This window comes from Rhinolophus ferrumequinum, chromosome 4, assembly GCF_004115265.2.
Source record: "Rhinolophus ferrumequinum isolate MPI-CBG mRhiFer1 chromosome 4, mRhiFer1_v1.p, whole genome shotgun sequence".
Lineage (NCBI taxonomy): Eukaryota > Metazoa > Chordata > Mammalia > Chiroptera > Rhinolophidae > Rhinolophus > Rhinolophus ferrumequinum.
The window spans coordinates 102,047,325-102,063,666 of record NC_046287.1 but is presented as its reverse complement, the minus strand read 5'-3'; positions in this window follow the sequence as shown (position 1 = coordinate 102,063,666).

Sequence of the window (16,342 nt, the reverse complement as noted above, 5' to 3'; positions counted from 1 at the left end):
TATGACCTCTTAGAAGATATTTTGAAACAGAAGACTGGAGGCAGAGAGACTAGTTAGGACATTGCTGTCACTATCCAGGTATGATACGATGAGGGTCTCCACTAGTTAGTTCACAGCAGCAGCTGTGGAAATGGAGATGACAGGATGAATTGGGGATTTGTTTGAACCAGAATCAGCAGGATTTGCTGAGCAAATAAGTGAAGAAGGAAGAGTGAGTCAAAGGAGTAGAAAGACATTTAGTCTTTTGCTTGGATACCTAGACAGACAGTGCAGCTACCAATGGAACATCCAAGTGGAAAAGTCCAGGAGGCAGCTGGTTAGCTGGGTGTGGACTTTCGAAGGGAAGACAGGTAATGATGGCAATTTGAAAGTCATTAGCTTGAAAACGGGGGTTGAAGCCAGAGAAATGATAAGGTAGGAATTTGAACCCAAGCCTTTAGTGTACTTCCACAAAGGTTTATTGAGCATCTGCTACGTTCCAGGGCCATGGCTTGCTGGAGCTTCAGAGGTGATAAACAGAGGATGGTCCGGTGCCCCTGCCAGGGAAGAATGCAGGGCTCGGGGAAGCTAGGCTTTGGCGTGTGTCCAGGCTTGCTGCTGAAATCTAACAGCATGTCTCTGATCTACTGATGGAATAAACTCTCAAAAACAAAAATGGCTACAAAGTTGCTTTCTTAATTTTAAGGTCAATGATGGTAGGTCCACTGCAGACCCCAGCCCAGCCCTGCACAGACTGAGCTCGATACTGCTGACTTTCCTTAGACCTGGACCATTTACTGGTATTTGGCTTTGTTGAGGGGTAAAATGTAACATCAGTGTTATGTCAGAATTATTAATAAACTTGGTGAAGATAAACACAGCAGTCCCTCCCATCAAAATCTGTTTCCTTTACTGTAAAATATCAACATTTATTATCTGAGTAGGAGGATTAAATGAAATTTTTCTTTACTTCTCCATAGTTCTCTAATTTCACAATTTTTCTGCATTTTCCAAACGAGTGTGTATTGTTTTGTACAGTAAAATGATGTGGAGCAGAAGAAAAACATTTTAAAGATGCTTTCCTGGTGTGTCATTTAGAGGTTTCACTTGGTTTTCAGGAAAGCACCTGTATTTCTTTGTAAATAACTTATACCTACGAACATGCCCAAGAAGGATATGAAAAAGTGAACAGAGTACAACAGCATTCCTGTAATGTCGGCCATTGTTAATCAGTGGAGAGTTATAGAGATCTCTTCATGTTTCATCTTTTCCATTATCAAAGTACCAACCAGGCAAACAAAATTATTGCTAGTGAAGATATTTTTTCAGTCCTTTTTATAGTGTTCGCTTGTTTACACAGTTGTGTTCATATAGTAGAATTTTTATCCTGCTTTTCTCACTTAAGGCTATAGGTATATTATGTTTCAAAATCGTCTCTGTAAGTAGTAAGTTAAGCTACTATGTTATCTTGCATCCAATGGATGTACTGTTGTTTGTCTAGACAGTTCTTTTCACTTCCTGAAAACTTAGATTGGTTCCAGTTTGTCCTTAATATAAATGCTGCAGTGAACATCTTTGCACTTTAATTTGTTTCTGTATCCAAACTGTCAGAAATGACATTATTGAGACAAGTGATATGACAATGTGTAAGGTTCTTGAAATAAGCACCATTGTCTTCCAAAAGAATTATACCAAATTGTGTAATACAGTACACCTGAAATCTATGTAACTTTACTAACAATTGTCACCCCAATAAATTTCAATTAAAAAAATAAAAAAGAATTATACCAAGTTGTCCTCTCACCAGCAGTAAAGTCTTATGGTTTTAAACCTTTGGTATTAGGGGTATGGCACCTCTTTCTGGGGAGGCATCATCCTCCTTCTGTCCAGAGGTCATCCTACACTGCACTCTCACTTTCTCCATCCACCCACCTTCCTCTGCTGTCCCTCCACCCCAGCCAGCTGGCAACACCACCTCCCAGATTCTCCTTTTACAAACCTAAGGAAGCTCTTGTTCTCTTCTCACCCCCACTGCTGTTGTTCTCTCAGCCTTCCATCACTTCCCCCACCCCACCCCCTCGGACTATTCCAGGAGCCACAGGACCAGCCTCACCCCCCTCAATCCCTCTTCCTCATGGATTCTGGATGAATTGTGTCCCCCAATTTCATATGTTGAAACCATTTAACCCCCAGTACCACAGAATGTGACTGCATTTGGAGAGAGGACCTTTAAAGAAGTGATGAAGTTAAAATGAAGCTGTTAGAGCGGGGGCCTCGTCCGATCTTGTGGGTGTCCTGGTAACTAGAAGACACACCAGACATGCTTGCACAGAAGGGTGATCATGTGAGGACACAGTGAAAAGGCCACCATGGATAAGCCAGGAGCAACCTAAAGTGATGACAGCTTTGAGCGGGGACCTCCAGCCTCCATGCTGTGAGAAATGTCTGCTGGGTAAGCCGCCCAGTCTGCAATACCATGTTACTGGGCCCAGCTTTGCTCTAGGCTTCTGGAATATGGCCTGCAGCTCCCTGAAGGTACAGGCTGAACTTCACCTTCCCTCAATGCTATACGTGGGCTGTTCCTGCTATACCCCCACTCCCTCACTGTTCAAGAAAATCCTCATTCACCTTTCAAGATGCAGTTGAAATAGCACCTCCTGGGTGCTGATGCCATGCCCTTCCTGCTGGTCCCCAGGACAAACGGCGGCGTCTGTGTATGCCCTTATAACAGGCATTGTGTTATTGATCTACTTGTCTGTCTCTCCCACTAAATCCATGAGAGAAATTTAAAAAACTGTATCTCATGCCTTTTTCCTAGTACAATGTGGTTTTGCAGAATATATCCAATTTATTTTTATTGAATTAATGCATAAATGAATGAAGGGCAGCCTTGCGTCCTGGTTATATATAAAGTTCTTAGAATGTGTGTTATTGAGTGTTTGTTAAATAAATGCACCGACCATGTTTCAGATCATTTTTTTCTGCAATTGTATCTGTTGAAGTCCTATGAAAGCTAAAGTAAGAGCATATGGGAAAATAAAAACCCAGATTTGCGAAGAGATTCACCCAGTTAAGGTTGAAGTGACTGTACTGATTCCTGACAACTTTAGTCATGGCTGAACTAGAATGGAAAATTTTACTTCCTGCCCTGTGTGCTTAGCTCATCCGGCTCTGGCTGTGTTATTCTCTGAGTTCACTGTGTCCTGTCTGCCCAAATAGACAGTCCCTGTCGGGGGCAGAGTTTACGTGGAAGCCTACACAGGCCAGTCCTCTCCTGTTCTGCAGCGCTTTGGTGACATCTCCTTGGTTGCTGGAGGGCACAGAGGGCGTGGCACTGAGGCGAATGTGGGTTAGGATGCTGCGGCAGCTGGCAGCGCCTGGCATGTGGACAGAATCTAGAGGAAGTGCAAGTGATGGAAGAGGACAGAGTCTGTTGGTGAGAACCAACTGTGGGAGCAGACGGACGACTCAATTCTACAGAGGCTGACTGGGTGCTTACATGGGCTGGGTGCTGGGGACACAGGATACCCAAGACCTCAAATCAAGTCAGCTACAAGTGTTCAATGTTGGAGGAAGAGCTGGCGGAGGACACAGACAAAGAAAGAGGGGGACGTGAGGGCAGCCAGATGTGGCAGAGACTGTCAGGATAGAGATCTTGCAGCCCACGAACAGAAGTGTGGAATAAGTACAGGAAGCAACCAGTGAAATCGCCAGAACTTTTAACAAGGTTGGTGCAGTGGTGGCTGCAGATAAGATTTCTGCCTTGCACGGGGGCTGCACTAAAGGCATCTGAGAACCCTCCCACCTCTAAACACTGAACTATTCTAAAATGAGCAAATGGGAGGCCAAGAGATGGGCCCTGGGAACCCACCATACCCTCCAAATCACCGCTGCCCCGGCAGAAACAGGCATGCCAAGTTGCTGTTGGGATTTCTCATCCTACGCACCCCGGTTACAGCATCAGCATGACAATGACCCCAGTAAGGATGGCTAACATTTAGTGAGGACGTGTCTGTGCCCAACGCTCTTCTAATCGTCTTCGATGGGTTATGTCACTTAATCCTCCAAGCTGGGACAATTCACAGTCCCATTTTATGGAAGAAGACATCAGGGCACAAAGACCTCCAGTAACTTGCCCAGAGTCCCACCGCTGGCACAATGGATAAACGCTTGCCATTTTCAGTAGCTGAACTGACCCCCGAGGTGGAAAGATTCCCTCTTCCCAGACCAGGGTGGGCAAGCTACGGCTCACAGGGCAAGTCCAGCCTGCTGCCCATTTCTGTATACCTGGGATTAAGACCGCTTTTTAAGTAACTGGAAACAGCAAAAGAAGGGTAGTATTTCACGACATGTAAAAATTACATGAAGTTCAAAGTTCAGTGTTTGTCAATAAAGTTTGATTGAAACACAGTCACACTCATTGGTTGACATCTGGGTGTGTTTGTGCTAGAACAGCAGGATGAGCAGTTGCAACAGAGACTGTCAGGCCCTGGAAGCCTGAAATATTTGTTGTCTGGCCCTTTACAGAGAAAATGTGCCAGTCCCTGCTCCTGAGTCCAGACTGCGGTCCAAAGTCAGTTATGGATCTCCAGTGTCACTCCCGGTCTCCAGGCAGCACAGCCCCTCCCTCTCCAGGCCTTGCAGTACCCTCCCGTTTAAGAGACTCCAGACCACAAGAGAATAAAAGCCACCCCCAAACCCCACACCCTCAGTCCCCCAAGTCCTTCTCTCAAAAAAGGAACTTTGTTTAGTAGCCATTTTCACAGTCATTGGCAAATCCGTGGTGGCTCTGTTTCCGCGTTCATTCACCCAGTCATTCATTTACTCCACAAACACTGGTTGATCCCTGGGCCCGGATGCGGTCTAGCGTGGACCCTCAGTCTCCACATAGAGCAGACCCTGACCCGAGGGCTCAGGCACAGGCTTTGATGTGGACAGATCGGGATTAAGATCCATGTTCTTTCTCTTCTGAGCCTAGACCTATCTTCCCCTGCAAGAGGTGGGGGTGCTCTGACCTCCATCGCCTTCCTGTTAGGAGCAGGCAATAAAATCTCACGTGCAAAGAGCAAGACAAGAGACCAACCCCACAGAACTGCGTCACGTCAGCACCACTTATTGTTACCCGCGAGTCTACTCAGGCCCGCCTCCCAGGAGATAAAGCCACGCAGATTCAGAAAAAGCAACCCCTAGCCTGTTCACTCTTTTTTTTTTTAAATGTAGAACCAGGAAACACTGTACTATCTCTAGGCCCTTTGGAATTCGCTACAGTCTCAGGAGCTAAAATGATTTGAGTCAGAAGAAGAAGAAGAAAAAAAACAAAACACCGAGAATTTTCCGCTCAGCGCCGTCCTCTGGGACTGTGAGAAAACAGCGAGCAGAAATAACAAGGTCCTCGGTGAGGCGGGGCTGACACCAGCGGGAAGAGGTCGCATCCTGGGGGGACGTCAGGTCTTCGGAATGCTGGGCCCAGCGCCCTCATCCTTTTGGAAGAAGAAGAAAAAAAAATGGCAGGCACAGAATGTTCAGAAAGAAATGCAATTTTAGAAAGAAAAACACATTTTGTGTTTATGTGAGGTTTTACAGTCAAGGGCTTAGCAGAGGCGCTTTCGGGAAGCTGAGCTTGTTCCTTAATCCTATTTTGGTCTGTAAGTTACCAAAGCAGCTGAACGAGGGGGGAAATGAGTATTTCCTCACCATTTGAGAGAACTCTGCAACTTTGAAAAACTTGCGCTTCTTTACCGCTAAGTATATGTGTTAAGTACAGAAAAAAATCAGAATATATTGATTTAATTTTGAAAATGAATAAATAGGGCCTCCCCCCCTGCACCCCCATCCATCCCACCACTACCCCCACCCAGAGGTGAGCACTGAAGGTCCATTACTGTGTGTCCTCCAGCCCTTCTCTCTCGGTATAAAGTGAGTGTGGAGAGCATGTTTTTCACTGTGTAGATGATTAGTGGTGAAAACCCTGCACTTTGGAGCCACAGGACCTGGATTTGAATCCTGGTTCTGCCCTTGCCAGCTGTGTGACTTTCCTTTTCTGCCTCAGTTTTCTCATTTGTGAAATGGAGTTCCTTATAGCACCCAATTCACAGGGTTGCAGTGAGGATTAAATGAATTACTATATGTAAAGCACTAGAACAGTGATTGGCCCTCTGTGTGTGTGTGTGTGTGTGTGTGTGTGTGTGTGTGTGTGTATTCCTTAATATACATGGTTTTTCTTAAATAAAATTATATCAAACTATTCATGGTATTTGGTAGGCTTTCTTTTAATAGGTAAATTATAATTCATGATACCCTATTCTCAGTATTTTAAGTTGTTTCTCATTTTTCACTATTATATAAAAAAAATACTGCCATTTACATTTTTGCACTTGGATCTTTGGCAGCTTGACCAATTATCTAGGATTCATCCCAAGTGCTTAGGATTCGTCCATAGAAGTTGGATCAGATGTGCTCTTTTTCAAGGATTTAGACACATAATGCCAAATTGCTCTCCTAAAGCTTTAAATTCCCAACAGCACAGCGTGAAAGTGCCTATTTCCCCAATCCTTGTCAACCTTGGGTATTTTCATTCTATTCCATTTTTTAACCTCAACCAGGTTGGGGAGTTTTGTTGTTATAATCTTTATTTTGTTACCAGGAAGTTTAAAACTTTTTGTGTATGTTTTTGGCTATTTTTATTTTTTCTACTGTGAATTTGCTGTTTATGTCCATTGTTAACATATGGATTCATCTTTTCCTTATTGGTTTTTCAGAACTCTTTATATATTAAATATATTAAACTTTTTTTGAAGTTTATCATTTACATTTTAGTTTTGTTAAATACTCAAGTATGTTAGAGTATGTTTTTCCCATTCAGAAGTTTTGCACGGGTGTGTGTGAATGTGTATGTTTTAAGTATTCAAAACTAGCAATATTTTTCATTATGAGTTTTGTCCTAGGAGTTATAGTTATAAAGTCCTTTTCTACCATTATCCTTCAAATTATAACATGTCCTTCTTTATTTTCTTCAAAATATTTAAAATCTAATGTTTACATTTAAAAATTGAATCTATTTCAAACTTATTTTGCAACTTGAACCTAAGAATATATGGTATCTCTTCTAGGCTCAGTGATTCTACAAACTGGTCATTATCCAGGTCGGTCTCCTTCTTTGAACATCAGTGTTCTCCAAAAAGTGAAAGTAATGAAATCTCATCTGCTTGGTATATTGTGAATAAACATGTTTTGAAAAGTGTTAAGTGATATAGTAGTGTACACAATTTTTACCAAATTCAACTTCAGGATGTCAAAGGAGTGAGATCTAGAAGCGCAAGTTTTGAGAATTTCTTCTAAGACCTTGAGGAGAAGTGAGAATCTTCACTTATAAGTTCTCCTGGTTCTTAACAACTGATAAACTCAATAAAATGTCCTATGCCAGTTATGGGGAGACACTGGGGGTTGTTTGGGATAGAGGAATGGTTTAAACATGTCAATGATATTTTATACCTTTAGAATATCACCACATTGACTTTATACTTCACTTATAAGTTCTCCTGGTTCTTAACAACTGATAAACTCAATAAAATGTCCTATGCCAGTTATGGGGAGACACTGGGGGTTGTTTGGGATAGAGGAATGGTTTAAACATGTCAATGATATTTTATACCTTTAGAATATCACCACATTGACTTTATATATAGATTGTCAAAAAAAAAAAAGCAAAATCAAGTTCTATAACTTAAAAAAACAAGAAGTGGTGAATTATTAGGTTTTTCCATCAAAAAAATCCTTGCATTTCCCAAGTTGCTTTGATTCTCCACAAATCTCACACAAACTTTATCGGTATTATGCAAAACTCCCACTTCCATTGCACAGTATTGGCAAACTTATACCCCATCATTTCTCTCCAGTCAGAATAGCAGATAAGGAATAGGTCAGTAGTGGACGGCCAGCCCCCCCCCCCCCACCCCCCACTTGGCTCAGTGCCCTGGACTCTGCTCAGAGCCACCCACACCCAACCCACAGCAAGCCTTGCACCCGGATTCAGTGCTCTGGAGTGGCCAGAGGGGGCGGTAGTGCGAGCCAACAGCCACCCACCATTCTGCTTCTGCCTTTGGTGCTTAACATGAATAAATCATGCCCCTGACAGCTGACTGCCCTCAGCTTCAAAGATGACAGACATTCCCCAAGGGGAAACAGCACCAAGTTTATGAATGAACAGTTCAGGAACGGTTTTTAAAGTTTCTGAAAGGATACCCAGAACCTGCTGAATAATCCAGAGTCATCCATCTTTTTTATTGTTAGTTTGCTCAAGGTCCTGTAAGACATTATCAAATACATGAGACATTTCGGATGGTATTCAAGTATGTAAACTGAGGCCTCCCGCCTTCTGTCAGAGGAATGTTAGTCCATTTAGTAATAAGAGATACAAGATGGCAGTGCTCCACGCATTATTCAGCCATGACTGAATTTTGAGTAAGAAATTTTGATTCTCTGGAAAGCACCATGTGTTCATTTGCTGTTTCCATTTTTGGTTATGTCTTCTTTCAGTTGTCCATCTCACAGCTCAGGCTATCTTCCTGACGTCTGGTCAGTGCCTCATCCCACAGGGTGATCGTCCCAACTCTTTCTTGTCACTGTAAAATCTGACAGAGTCTCAAGTCTATATAATACCTTCTCCCATTAAGTACGGACTTTTGATCTACTATAATGCATACTAAAACAGTCAAATTCAATCTTACTGTCCCTCAGAGATTTGAATGAGCAGACATCCTAATGTATATCAGAGAGACTTAGACGTTGAGAAGGCTCTAATTCAATATTTGTGAGGTATTCAGGCTGCACTGCGCACTTACAACATACAACCACTCACATGTCTTCCTACCCAAGAAGTGTCTATTCTCAAGGTAAACGAGGTGGGAACCATGGATATAAGCAATAGAAAAGATTTTAAAACACAGGATCCTCTCTAGCAAATCATTGTAGGACTTTAAATATAAATAATCTCTTAACAGTTTAAAACTTTTCAAAGAGCATAAGAATATTAAAGATGTTAACAATTTTCTTTTCCTTTCTTTTCTTTTTTGCACTGGAAGTGCTGCCACCAAGAGTACTTAATTTAAACACTTAGTCTCATGCCTGGTACATAGTAGGCATTTGGTAAATAATCCTTTGGAAAAAAAGAATGAATAATTAAAAGCAAGCTTATTACTCTTTGTAGCATCCCACCTCTGATCTTCAATTTAGTTATTCATTCAACAAGTATTTATTATATCCAGTTGACAAATACTGTAAAAGACACAGATACAACTTTAAAATATGTCCGTATTTCCTGTACTCACATAACTTTTCTACTTCGCCATGTTTATTTAACCTAAGGCAATGCCTTCATGGTTCCTTTCTTCTTGTAAAACAAGAGAAATAACAAACTTTCTGAAAATCCCTGTGGAAATGTTGTAAAAATGAAGTAGGACAATGTGATTTGTAAACTGTTAAGTTGTATACTAATCTATCATTGATAAACTCTATCAGTTAGAATACAAGTAAGAGAAAGATTTCACACACAAAAAAATTGTTTGAAACTATTAAGGGAATTTATTAGCTCAAGTAACTGAAAATACTGGGGGTTATATAGGCTTCACGTAAGGCTTGATCCAGTCACTCAACAATGTCACCAAGAATCCAATTTCTTTCCAGCTCTTCACGTTGCCCTATTTTGGTGTCATATTCTAAAGCTTACTCCCTTTAAGTTCCCCTATGGCTTCTAGCAGCTTGCAGGGCTGGTACTTCCACATTCTAGTCCAGAAGAGAAGAGAGAACATCCCTGCCCAGCCTTTCCAAGAAAAATCTGAAGATTCATTCTTATTGAGCCTCCTTAGGTCACATGCCCACTCTGCAACCAATGCCTGTGTCCAGAGGAATGGATGGTGATGATTGGCTTAGCCTAGACCAAATGCTCCACCCCTGAACTAGTTTTCCTGGAACTTCATGGAACCCCCAGTAGGAAGTGTGCTGGGTATAGAATGATGATGGAGGGGAATGGATGATGAATATGCAACGAACAAACTGCGGGATTAGCTGACTTTGAAGCAAGAGTCAACCGATAATGCTACCTGAAATCAATTTTATGGTCCCAGGTGACCTAAAACAAAACAAAGAAACACTCAACATTTAGAAAAATTAGAGGCATTCTATGATGTTATAGATATATAAATAGGGTTCTGAAAATTAAGGTAATTAACAGAAGTGTTGACATAACCCACTATGTTACTCCAAATAATGGCCATATAGCTTAAGTGAATTTTGACATTTACAAAATTATTAGAAAAAATAAGGGTCTGCCTATCTGATGAAAGATACTTTCAAAGACTTAATTTTTTTTTCTGTTTAAATCTCATATCCAAATCACTAGTTAGTCAGTTACGATGATTTCTCATTTCTTTAAAGAGATAAAATGCCTTTCACCTCTGAATAATTTATCTGGAGAAGGCTGAGACACCCCTAGGCCAGCCTTATACAGCGAGACACCCAAAGGAAAAGAAAGTCCTAATCCTTACAAGTTTGGACGGGATATAAATCTTCAATGAAGGTATTTCAGAGGCCTTAAGGAGGGCCTTACATGGAGCCACACACAGAAAAATTGCCCAGAATCCTTTGTACTCAATCATCCCCACACGTGGACGTGAGGCAAATGGGATTCCTCACCTCGTGTGCCTTTAGCATCTGGACCATCTCCACATCCAGGAGACGTCCCCATAGAGGACTTACAAAGCACCTCTTCCACAGGTGGATCATGTAGCCATTGTTACATTCATATGTGTTTGGAATACTTTGGTTTGGAGACCCACCTTACTAAGTCGTCAGAGAGAACTCGAGAAAGTAGAGGGTTTTAATGAACAAAGCCAGCAACGGCATCATAATGTATTGACCTCGGAAAATGTCAGTTCTCTCTGTAAGATTGAGATGCTGTTGCTCAGGACCAAAAATAGGAATTTCAACGAAGGTCCAAAAGGAGCCGCAAGCTTCTAAATGGAGGAAAAAGCAATCTGTCCCTCTGGGAGAGAACAAGCTGTTGGGAGGAGTGACGCCCATGCCGACCACTGTGCTCCTGACACGGAGTCACCGCACAAGGGTCGGTGAGTGGTTGTCACACCACGCACCACAGAGCCGTGGGCGTTCCTTGCAGGTTCCTCACAGACCACTGTCCGAGGGAAGGGAAGTAGACCTCTGCGGTCTCCAGCCCTGCCTCGGCCAAGTGCTTTGCCTGTTCTGGATACCAAGCCCTTATCAGATGTGTGACTTGCAAATACTTCCTCTCACTCCTTGGGCTTCCCTTTCACGCTGATTGTGTCCTCTGATGCACATGCAACCCTCTCTTCAAGGCCGCTCCACTGGCACCCAGCCCCTTCCCTCAGTCTCCTCTGCACCCCTCCTTGCGGGGTTAGCTAGTGTTGGGGGACTTCCCGGGCCCTTCACCCTGCTTCCTCCCGGGTGGGCTCCATGCTAGTGGAGGGTGGGGGAATGGCGGGTGCTTCAGCCCCCAGCAGGGCTGCCCCAAGCTGGCTCCTTCACACGTGAAGCCAAGACAGCGAATTACCATGAGGATTTGCTAACAGCTTTTTTAAAATACGGAAATGGGTTGGGAGCCTATTTTAGGGACAACCTTTTTTTTTTTTTTTAAAGAAAAAGCAACCTACATATTTTAAAATCCAGGAATGTAACAATGCCTCTGCCCCAGCCTGAGCGAAAGGGCTACACTGAAGGGTAACTGGCAGCACCAAGCCAGATAAAAAGGCAAATCTCAGCTTGAGCCTGTGAGGGGAGACGGCACGGTCAGTGCCCGGTAACCCAGATCAGGAAACACACCTGTGGGCCTGGCCTCAGGCCCACCCACTCTGGGAAGCCAAGGTGGTCCTGGGCCTCTGTGGGGAGGCAGCTGGTGCAGCGGGGAGCACACAGATCCCTGTCTGAGCCCTGCCAGCTGGGCTGAGCGTAGCAGCGGGGAGCACACAGATCCCTGTCTGAGCCCTGCCAGCTGGGCTGAGCGTAACTGCTGTGATCAGGGCCTGCAAATTCCCCTCCCTGAGCCTCAGTGTTTTATATGGAAAATCAAATCAATAATTGTATGAAATCTTACCTTTTTGTTACATGCAGTGCTTCATATGCATTATCCAATTTAACAAAATACTACAGAGCCAAGCACTGTGAAAAGAATAAAATGCTTAACATATGTAAGGAATTCTTTTCTTTCTTTGAAATCTGCTCTGGGTGGTTCTGCGATTGTTTGGTTAAGAGAATTATACAGTTTTGAGACCTGGTTCCTTATCTTGTGTAGACGGAAAGGCAATTAAACAATTATTCATGTCAAGATCTGAGGTCGGGAAAGGGCTGCTTCAAAGAGTCCACTTGACAAAGTGAAAAAAAAGCAGTTGATTAGAAACAGAGCGCAGTATATAATTTCCTTCTGGAATATCCACTCCATATGGCCTGAAGCAAGAATTTCAAACTCATCTTTGAGGAGAAAGAGACAGAAATAAAAACATTAATTTTTTGTTCCGATTTCTCTCAGCCACTTTCTGAAGAGCTTGGGAAACCACACGTTCCGTTAAACAGAAACCAACCAGGAGCCTGCAAGGATAGTTTTTCTCTGTGCGGAGGGATCGTTCAGTCATGAATCAGTGTCTTTTTCCAAGAGGAAGATGCCAGCAACAAAAGCTGGTCATAAAAAGGGTGTTAAACTTCAGAATTCTCTTCCCTGTCCCTTCCCATTTACAGCTGCCAACACCAGAGACGACCCAGCCAGGATACAGTGATGGTCCCCACCCCGCCCGGCAGCCAGGCCACCAGGAATCCAGCTTTCCTGGCAGATGAATATAAAGTTAATAGCAAACACATTTGCACGTAAACCAGTGCCACCCCCATCACCACTGCCTCCACTCACCCTTGCCCATTCAATATGCCCCAAACACCAATGTCCCCTCAGCCTTTGACTTTTCCTACAGGGCTATTGTTGTCCTCCAGAGCCCTGGGAAACCCTTCCCTAGCTGCCCTGTGCAGATGAGGGGCCGTCACCTTCTCGCAAGTCTGATCTTTATGTGGCCTGGACGCCCTGGAGGGGCCAACAAACGTGGTCCTGCCAACAAAAGGGATTTCAAAGTCACTCCAACCATTGACTTCTGGTCTCCCAAACTAGAGGGATTCCCTAGACACAGCCCACAGCACGCTACGTGTTTCTAGCCCACCTCTCAGGGTCTTGCTCCACAACTCCACCCTAAACTTGTCCAAACACCCAGCCCCTCTCTTTTCTCGTCTTCTCCTTGCACCCGGCCCCCTCCAGTTTTGACCACAGCAGCTTGACCAAGTGTCTGTCCAGCCAGGTTTCTCACCCCCCCACACGCCCCTCTCAACCCCCGCTTTGCAGGAGGGCAGGGCAGTGACCGGGCTTGGTTGGCACAGGAGTGTTGGGAGTCTGTGAACACTGCCCCCACACAAGTGATTGTACCCTGGAGTTCCGTGGCCTTCTCCAATCCATCAGCCTGGGAGTAGTGACAACCTCAAAACCTGAGCCACCCAGATGTCAGGGTGGAATGGCAGCGCAGAGTAAAGCCTGGTCTGAAGGAGCTGAAGAACGCTGAGCAGGTTCTCCTTATCACCTCCCACCCGTGCTGCAGCCCCTCCCTAAGCTGCCGCTGAAATCCACTTGCGCAGAGAAAAGCGGTGATGTGGATGGCCTCTGCCAATGACGAGTGTCTCGCAAGCCCACGCTACAGGCCACGCCGCCCTCAGGGGAACTCGCCTGGATGTCACTGAGACACACCATCATGCTCACTTCTGAAATCGTCCTCACTGCATCCCCGGGAGGTTAAGGAGACGGCATTGAAGAGGGGTGGGGGCAAAGTCAGGACTTCTTTATTTAATGAAGTTTAACCTTGGGTTCCGAGCACAGATAGTACAATTTGGAAGTACATCTCCGATGAGCACTTGCTGTGCCTGGGAACCTTGGTGTCAGACGTGGTTTTTAGCATTAGTCATCTCCCTGCTGGGAAAGAGAATCCAGAAATAAGGCTATTGCAGAACCAGACTGTGGCTCAGCAAGCCACAGGGGAGAGGGTGGGACAGCGGGGGCGCCCTCTTGAAGATCACGAGCATTACTTCTGCTTTAATATTAAGCGTAACGAGTGAAATAAATGGAGAAGGTTAAGAGCGAAGTGAATATTAAGCGAGGACATCTGTGCCGTATGGGCTCTCAGAGACGGGCTTGCTGTAGGGGACACAGACCACCTTAGCTAGCTTTCCGTGAGCAGAGATGAACATGGGACATTAATAAGAATAAACATAAAATGGCTAATTATTGGCACAGAATGGCAAGAAAAGTTGGTGGGAGTCCCTCCCTTGGGGGTCTGCGGAATAAGACAGACGTCCGCCTTAGGTGCAGGTGTTCCTGGAGAGACTTTCCTCAGGACTGTGGCCCTGTGCTGTGTGGGAGACCACTGGCTCTCCAGGCCGCCAGTCAGAGGGAGCCACTCCAGGTGTGCAGGACGCAGTGGCCATGCCAGGGCAAAGCCTTGGCTCGGAGTGCCCACCTGGAAGGACCGTGCCTCTGACCTCTTCTCTCCTGGCAGTCTCCAGGAGGTCACGTCCTCTCCTCGGTGATCAAAAAAGATTTCTTGTCTGGATCGCAGCTGACTCCATGGCCTTCATTTGCCACCACTTCTGCTGCTAACAGCCGCTGTCTTATCTGTATCAGCTGACCGTTCGTTCTTCTAGCTCTTGGCATTGGCCCCCCCACAGCTGAAGGAAATAGGAGGGCACCTTCCCCAGGACACCCAGCACACTTACCTCCACAGCAGTCACTCCATGTTTCCAGATGGAGGCCACGCAGACCCCCAGGTCTACACTGAGTACTTTGCATCCACTAGACACTCTGCTAAATGCTTCACATATTTCTTTCCCTTTGATCTTTGTTTCAACCCCAAGAGCTGGGTGTTATTCTTGTTTGTGTCCTGCAGAACAGGACACAGATGTGCAGACAGCCAGCACCTCGACTCTCTGACCTCGGGTTGAGGGGGTGGGGGTCCCAGTCGGCTCTTCGTGTTTAAGACCGCTTTTCACTGTGACCAGCCCTCGCTTTCATCGTTCTGGCCCGTCAAGTGTCCACAGGGTCATCAAGGAGACTAGTGTGCCTGATGTGTAGGTGGGCGTTAGGCCTCACTATATGACACGTGCCGAGAGCTCTTGGTTTTCTTTTAGTTGCAGTGCAGTGCAAAATTGTGAATAAAGGCTCAAGAAATAGGAAATGCAGCCAGAACATAACTAAAGCTAAGATACTGATATTTAATATTGCCTTGCTCTGTTCTGTGAGGATGCAGTTTTCCTTAAACACTAAGAGGTAGGGACTATTATTTTCCCTCTTTTATAGGCACAGAGAGGTTAAGTAACTTGCACAAGATTGCACAGCTCTTAAGTGGAAATGCCAGCATTCAAATCCAGCAAGAGTGTGGGCCTGTTCCTTGCAAATGCCAAATACATCAAGGCTTTCAATCTTGCTTATTTCTTATCACACATTAGGAAACAATATGCTCAAAAGACCAGAATTAAAATGAGGTTGAGAAGTAGCTAAAATGAGGGGCTCACGTCCAGTGAGTACTTTAGAGTCCCTTCTCTCAGTTCAGCAGTGAACACGATACTACATATAAAAGTGTAACAAAACAGAAAGAGGCAAGTGCCCAAGGAGGACACAAGTGCAGTCCTGTGGGAGGTCAGGTGACAAAAACATTCCCCACCCACGCCTCCTTCTTGGAAGAGGCCCGTTGAGTTTGGTCTTGAGCAATCACTAGGATCTGCATGGATGGAGGTGGGGAAGATGGGTGGGAGCATTGTAAGCTGAAAAGGGACTTCATGGTGGAAGGGTCCTGGGCTCCGGAAGTGATGAGTAACTGAGATTGGATGGGCCAGGGAGAAAAAAAACGGATGATTCTAGGAAGAAAAGATGCCCAGATTTATGAGAATGATCAGCAGGTGAAGTTTAGTAACATTCCAGCACACATGGGGCCTTCCAAATCCCTTAGTGATGGCCCAGCAGGGCAGAGAGTTCCATCTGTCTGGGGGGAACCTACGTGCCTGTTTGCCAGGATGCCCTGGCCGTCCAGGTGGCACCCCGCCTACTCTCACAATGGGCCTCACATGGACAGTTAATCATAGGGACACCCTGCATCGGGCCACTGAAAGAGCTGACGGGGAGGGCCTGACACTCAGGCATTGAGGATGCTTCAGCAGCCATGTTTTCAAAAGCCTGTATCGCAGCTCTAGCTAACAAAGCGTGGTGAAGGACACTGGTGCCCAGATGCAGCCAGTTAGTTTCCCAAGCCAGAGTCCGTTG